This window comes from Hyperoodon ampullatus (assembly GCF_949752795.1).
Source record: "Hyperoodon ampullatus genome assembly, chromosome: 1".
Taxonomy (NCBI): Eukaryota; Metazoa; Chordata; class Mammalia; order Artiodactyla; family Ziphiidae; genus Hyperoodon; species Hyperoodon ampullatus.
The window spans coordinates 151,979,015-151,987,196 of NC_136914.1; positions in this window are offsets into that span (position 1 = coordinate 151,979,015).

Below are 8,182 nucleotides of genomic sequence, written 5' to 3' on the forward strand. Positions count from 1 at the left end.
AGGTGAACTATTTTTCCTAATGAATAATTTTTCTATAGTTAAATTGCTCATCTTATTGGATAAAACATAATTTATTCAAACAAGTTTGACTTTGGTAAACACCATAAAGCCATAGAGAACCTCCATTTTACTTTCATTATTTTACTATTGTTACTCCTCATTTGGATCTTCTAGACAAGATAGAATTCCTTATCATATTAAGGAGATAGTAATTAGGGAATAATCTTGACACATAAATACGTGTCAATAGAGTATCCATTTTTAAAAAGTGTGTGTTTGGGTAATGGATTTAGGTTTGCACACATCTAGCAGGATCCTCCTTCCCTGTCTCCCTTTGATCAGCTACTCTTTGAGGTTACACATGAAGTCCATGCCTTTGAGACTGAAGAGAATTGGTCTGTATAGAATATAGTGGCTAGACTAGCACTATACCCTAAATAGCTGAGCAATTCAAACCAAAACCCAGTCACTATTCATCCTAAAACCCCAGTACATGGACTTATTCAGAGTCTCAGAGTAATGTGTTACTCACACACATTTTATTAGTGTTATTCAAATGTGGTTTTCAAAACAGTCTAAATTTATGAAAACAAATGGGTAATTTACATTAAGGCTTTCCATAGTCACTACTATAAATTATAGGCTACGAGGAAAGTGTTGCCAATTTCTGAATTCTCAAAGCACAAATACAAAATTCTCAAAGACTTTTACACATATACTTTATTTTACTCCTGTCACTTGTTTCATTTTGTTCTGTATGTTGTCCTGGGAGAACCAAATCCCTTTTCTAGAATTAGGGGTAAACTCCACAATGTAAATTCTATTCTAATATCAGATTTATATGTTCAAAATGATCAAACGATTATAGTACCTTGAAACCCACACCAAAATAACTGCTCTGAAGATAAACCTCAGATACAAAATTATTTTATCCTTCTGAATCACAAACTTTGATGCATGTCTTCAGAAATAGGTGGAAGAGGAGCTACTTATGGGACATTTCCTCAATCCTTCTCCTCACCTGTACTACATAGGATAAAGCATTATCATCAGGATAGAGAAGTACCTTGACTTTCTACAGAGGATGGGAAGCTGACAATCATACTGAAAGGCATATTAGCTTTCTTCAGGAGATTTAGAAGTAACGTCACAACTCTGAGTATGACAAATTTGCCTCCACCCTGTCACAGGCCCACATCCCCATTACATGCTGTGTGACCCGGCAACGCACAGGTGTGTGGCATATAGCCACATCAAAGTACTGGAACAGAGGAATGCTTACACAAATACACCGTTATGATAACCCTCTCATCTGCATGCTGAAGCAGAACAGAACTGATTCCTATAGGCTATTTATGAAGTCTCTCCATTGGCCATTTAAACATAAGCTTTGGAACAACTTTTCTACACAGATGATGATACATGATAAATCATGCTAAGCCTCAGCTGCATAGACAATTATTAAATATACTACTACAGCTCATGACAACAATATACGTATACCAAATTCATACGTAGATCTCGTCTTTTGAATTTGACTGATTTAAGAGGACCCTGAAATGATTTACTGTGTCAGTTACACAGAAAATATTGGCAATTGTGGCAGGTGAAACACAGCTAACACAGATTTGATTGGATGTGTGAAAATTAGGTAGATATTCATATTCATTTTAATAAGCCAATAGCATGGATAGTGCTAATAATTCTAATGGTATCTCTAAACTCCTGAATGAAGAGTGTCTGTATTAGTCCTAGTTTTTTTCCTTCCTGATTTTCATTTTTGAATATTGGTTTTTAGCTTTGCTGCCACCCCTCTGTGCAATGATTACAAGATAATGCTACAAAATAAGAGAGGAGGGCATCTTGCCACCACACTGTCTCAAATCAGGGCAAATATTGAGAACACCCAGGAAAAGGAATATTTAGGGATACACATTTTATGAAAAGAGAACTGAAATCCTGACACAGAAAATATCAAATTTCTCATACATAATTCACATAATGTTTTGCTTCTTTAAAGTTTTCAATAATTTTTTAAAAGTTAGAACACCCTCACCTAAACTGGCTCAATTTGCCACATAGAGATATTTGTTGCTAAAGACCAGCATTATAGTAAATTATTACATTATTACATTAAAATACTTATAAAAAGGTATCACTTTCTAGTACTTGGTGAAACAGTCTAGAATGGTCCACCTTTCATTTTTAACTTCTTCAGACTTGCACAATCCACACAGATCCTAACACTTATTTCTGTTTTCATAGTTTTACTTCTAAAACACTCCTTTACTTCTTTCTCTTTAAACTTAAGTGTTCTCTGAAGTGGGAGCAGCTATAACTGTCCTTGCTTTATGGGTAGAAAGTCCAAGGCAGACAGAGGTAAAATAATTGGCCATGAGTCACTCTGCCTGCCAGTGAAGACGGACAAAGACCAAGGGCAGAAACCTGTAGATAGACCAAGCAAGTGGGAAAAAGGGAAAAGTCACGAATTTCACATTCAAAGATCTGAAAATACAACAGGATCTAGCTACTCAGAGTGAACTCAAAAGTATGCCAACACACAAAGTAGGCTAACATACAACAGATATAATAATAACCAAATGAGAAAAGCCATTTTCAGCTAATATTTAAAGTCTTAGAAATTCCTGTGTAAGTGTTCTAGGTAATTACAGCCCTGGGTTAACTATACCAGTATCTCTTAAGGTAAAGGCAGAGGTTGATTATTTGTATAATTTCAAAAAGCATTCCTATGCTTATTTTTTGGAATTTACTATTGACTACAGAAATAATGTATAAACATGAATAAATATGGGGCAAGACCTTCATAGATGAGTGATCAGTGATACATTCTATAAGAGAAGGACACAGTATAATCCCCCAAACAAAGTGGATTCCAAAATGTAAGCCTAGAACTGACCAAGGCTCAGAGCATAAGGACATGTCAGAGAGAGTTCACTCACAAAGTTTATAACTGTGAACTACATTAAATGTCTCACCAGTTTCTTAATCTTTAATGTAGCTTGTAATTATATGGCTGAGGTCGCTCCATCTGATTGCCTGTGTATCCCCTTCCTTCATACTTAAGTATTAGTTGAAATTCAAGGCTCAGGGCTATTGTTCACCCATTCATATGGCTTAATGTTTTAACAAAATCACACTGATCCCTTGCCTTTCTCCAGGCTCCTGAGAATTAATTTTTGGCAATGTACAACATAATAATTATTACTTATAATATAGATATTACATAATATTTATAATATTTCTCTGGATGGCTTATTTTTTTGATAGAAATGTCTGCTCAGTCAGATTATAAACTCAGTGAGGGTATCAATCATTAACTTTTAGTCCAGCAATGCCATAGCAGCTATTGCAGTACTATACACTTAGCAAACCAGTGGTTGAATTAAAGGAGCTTTCCTATGGGTTAGGAAGAAACATCTAAATTAAACTGAGTTAAACAAGTTGATTCTTAGAAATCAAAGCTCATTAAGCAAATGTTACAAATCAAGTTCTTTGTCTTAATGAGCAAAAACACAAATTAGTGGATAAAAGAAGAAGATATTTGTCTGTGAGTTACCAGAAAAACATGAGTAAAAACCAGGTCTGATAACTAAGTAGAAGCTTACCCTCTAGATTTACGTGTATCATTAACTAGAACATTTCTTACTGTCTCCCTCCAGCTTTAAAAAATTGGCAAGTATTAATGGATTTCAAAGAAAAGAAATACCCTATCATACTGACTTGAACTCGAGTATATAAAATAATTTTTTTCTATCAAAAGATTGTCTCATTTGGTAGCAATCCCAACTCTGCCCTTCCAAAGTAAAAGGAAATTGAGATGGTAAGTTCATTTGTTGTGATGAATCTTGCCAGTGCCCACTGAGATAAAAATAAGCAGTGGCTTTGTTTCTGCTACCAACAGGAATTAGAACAGAATACAAGCAGGAAAGAAATAAAACTGTAGACACATTTATAATCTAGTATGCTCTAACAAATGCAGCTTAAAAATCTTAATTCTATTTCAATATGCAATCACTTGTCTCTTCAGAAACGTTATCAAGAAGATAAAAGAAACCTCAAACACTTCAGAGAAGAGTGTATGAAAAAGAGCCTTCCATAGAGCAATTACTGGGAATATCATACTAATGAAGTTCCTCAAGAGAATAATTAGAATTCATATTGTGAAAGTAGGATCAAGTTTTTTTGTTTGTTTTTTGGGGTTTTTTTTTGCGGTTCGCGCAGGCTCAGCGGCCATGGCTCACGGGCCCAGCCGCTCCGCGGCATGTGGGATCCTCCCAGACCGGGACACGAACCCGTGTCCCCTGCATCGGCAGGCGGTCTCTCAACCGCTGCGCCACCAGGGAAGCCCCTTGGATCAAGTTTTCATGTTAGCTTAATTTAACACGCCTAAACCACATGAGGATACCTGTTTGCTTCTTTTGTTGTCCCATTCCTTTCTGTGGATTTTCAAAGAAACATCTGAAAGAAACTGAAAAAAACATCTACACCAACATATCAGAAAATATAATGGAAGCAAAATGAAGAGAAAGAGGAGTCCTGCTTGGAAGAATATTATAGATATCCAGGAAAGACATCCTCTTTACACATTATTCCCAGAGATTAGAATGGGCATTTTGAAAAATCTGATCAACTGATGAAAGATAGGAAGCAACAATGGGGGAAAAGATCTGGAGGATATCTTGGCAGAAGATGAAGCTATAGATAGCTTAGAAGCTTTGCTAGAGGCACAGGAATAGCTTAGCATAGAATAGTTTAGCATCTGGTTTCCATGGGAGAAATGGTTCAAAATATGTCATTTGTTGATTGGTGGGGAAAATGTCTATCATTTCTCCATCTCCCTCTCTGTATAAAGTCTCTGAGTCTCCAGCTGCTCATCTACAAAACTAGGATAATAATACTCAATGGGAGTTATTTTGAAGATTAAATGAGATGGTGTATGTGAAGCATTCTAGGTTCTAGATGTAGAATAAGAAGAAGATGGGAGAAAAATGCTTTTGCTTCTTTTGTATCATTGCTGTTGCCATCTAGCCTTAAAAGAAAAAAATGTAAGAGCCAAGTAGCAATCTAACACATCTAATTGAAATCAGAGATTCTTCTTTCTAAAATAACTCGACTTCATAACTACTGACCACTTTCTAAAGCAATGGTTCTAAACTCTAGCACGCATCAAAAAGAGTGGGGTGCCAGTTAAAAACCCTCAAAAGTGACTGAGCAGGTCTAAAGTAGGCCCTAAGAATTTTGTTCTTTTAGCAGGCAACCCAGGTAATTCTAGTAGTTGTGGTCAGCAGACAGCACTTTACTCTAAAAAAGGATATTTTAAGATTAATTTCTAGCTATTATGTACATATGAAATTAGCAGTGAAAAACATCAGTATCATGAAGGTGGGTCAAAAGAGATGGAAAGAGAGAGACAGACATAGAAAGAAAATCACAGAATACTAGGTTGTAAGGCAGGGGTCCCCAACCCCCGTGCCACGGACCAGTACCTTTAGGAACCAGGCCGCACAGCAGGAGGTGAGCAGTGGATGAGCTAGTGAAGCTTTACCTGCTGCTCCCCATTGCTCCCCATCACTCGCATTACAGCCGGAATCCTAACCCTAACCCTCACCCCCAGCCATGGAAAAATTGTCTTCCACAAAACTAGTCTCTGGTGCCAAAAGTCTTGGGGACCGCTGTTGTAAGGGATTTTTCCATCCAGTAAAAAAATTTCCATTATCTCTGACAGATGGTCATTTTAAATACTTTTAGGGATGGGGAATTGCTGTCTTCAGGCAGCACACGCTATTCTGGGTTATAAACTGATGTAAAATAAAGGGTAAATCATAAGTTTTTGGAAAATTGAAGAAGTGTGGATATTATTCAGGGTAAATTATATATTAAAGCCTTTCTAGACTTGATTGGACAAGATAAGGCACCAACTAAATTCAAAACTAATTTGACTGCAAGACAAGTTGAACATCCAAATGTTGGATCTGCTATCTGATTCCACTAAAAAAGCCATGCTTTCCATGGCTGCTGTAAAAATAAACCTTTCACTATGTCTCTCATTCACATTTCAATGGTTCACCATTTCAATCACACATCTGGCACTACTTTCATCTCTCCATTTAGGCAGTGGCAAGTAAACAGCAATAAAATTATATAAACCAAAAATATTTTTGCAAAGGTCATAAATATTTTCAAATAATGGTCCAGGTCAAAACTTCTTAAATGAATATAAGGTATCCTACAAAGCCATTTTATCTTACTACTTTGTTAAAAACAACACTACATATTTATACTTTCATCTTTATACAGTTATTCCACCAAATGAGGAAAATGGTTATTAAGCCATTTAATTATTTACCTGTTTTAGAAGAACTCACCAAGCCTAGTGGTTTCAGATGGGTCTGTCACATGTGATTGACATTTGAGCATTTCCATTATCATTTATGTAAATTATCTAAGGCTCGTGCAGCCTCTTCCAGTGCAAATCCACTGCCATGTCATTGATACAAAATTGGAAAGTATGGGGTGCTGCCCACTAATATGGTCTTGGATTCTTTTCATCTAATCTGCCAAAATATTGTCTCGGATAAGAAATTTTTATAGAGTTGGCTGGGATTTAGAACGGGCTAAACACTTACCCTGATACATTTCACACAGTTGCCAATGTTTCCTTTTAGTCCAGGATCCCAGGTGAGAATTCCAGTAGTTTCCACATCCTCTTCTCCACTGAACCCTCACTAGAACATCAATCCCAAATCTGTGTCCTAGCTAATATTTATTTGTGTGAAATAACTGAGCCTTAAGGAAACTATTTTTTTGAAGTATTAGATGAAAAAGGTTTCTATGAATATTTTAGCAACAATACTATCTGATTTATTTTCCTTGGACACTAACAAGCATCCAATAATAAATAAATCTCTCTCTCTCTCCAAAAGTATCTTTGTGTTCAAGCTTGAGAAAGAGAAAAGCAGCCGCTGACATCCAGGAGCTGGCCTGTTACTATCAGCTTGACCTCGGTGTTTTGCTGTTGAACATAAATCATTTCACAGGGCATCATCATCAGACTAGGCCACTCTGTGACCACGATGGAGCAGGACAATAATGGCACCTTAGCATGTCTAAACACAGACAAAATATGAACATTGTCCAAGCCACAAAATTCTAGACATCCCTCTCTCTTGCTAACTGAGAGATTGCCACTTCTTTACTGACTACAGCTTTAGCCTGCCCTCCTGGAGCTAAGATTTATTGGGATACACAATCATAAAACTGTTCCTGCTTTCTGAGAGCACCCAACCCAGAGTGAGTCCTCACTTTCTTGGACCCTCCCCCAAGTCACTCATTCAAAGCCCAAACCTAATGAGTCATTTCAAACTCAGTTCCTTGGGATGTGCATCTTCTCTCACTGCAGTGAGTCGGAACCCCAATACATCCAACGACAGGTGTTTTCCTGGTGGTCTTTGCGGGGAGAGTGCTGACAAGCTCAGTTACTAAAGCCAGAACACACATTCTTAAGAAAAGCTAAAAGAGTTTCTATCTTCCAGATACTCACTAAAATTCTAATACATAATAAACTCCTTGAGCTTATTTTCTCACATTGTGGCTTTTTTGGCAAAGGACTCTTTAGTTCTGTCCCTCAGAAGAATTGCTTTTGTGAGGTGTAGAATAAACAGGTGAATTATGGCTCAACTGTTAAATATTTACTCAAGGAAGAGGCACGTTTCCAAAAATTATGATTCAACATGTTAGGTCAACACCCAGGCCACAGTGAGCCTGATGGCCCATAATCCTGGATGCTTATGTAGAATCCTATACTGGGACTTCCCTGGTGGCTCAGTGGTTAAGAATCCACCTGCCAATGCAGGGACATGGGTTCGAGCCCTGGTCTGGGAATATCCCACATGCCATGGAGCACCTAAGCCCCTGGGCCACAACTACTGAGCCTGCACTCGAGAGCCCAAGAGCCACAACTACTGAAGCCCATGCGCCTAGAGCCCATGCTCTGCAACAAGAGAAGCCACCGCCATGAGAAGCCTGCGCACCACAACAAAAAGTAGCCCCTGCTCTCTGCAACTAAAGAAAGCCCACGTGCAGCAATGAAGACCCAACACAGCCATAAATAAATAAATAAATAAATAAAATAAAATAAAATAAAATAATCCTATAGTGGATT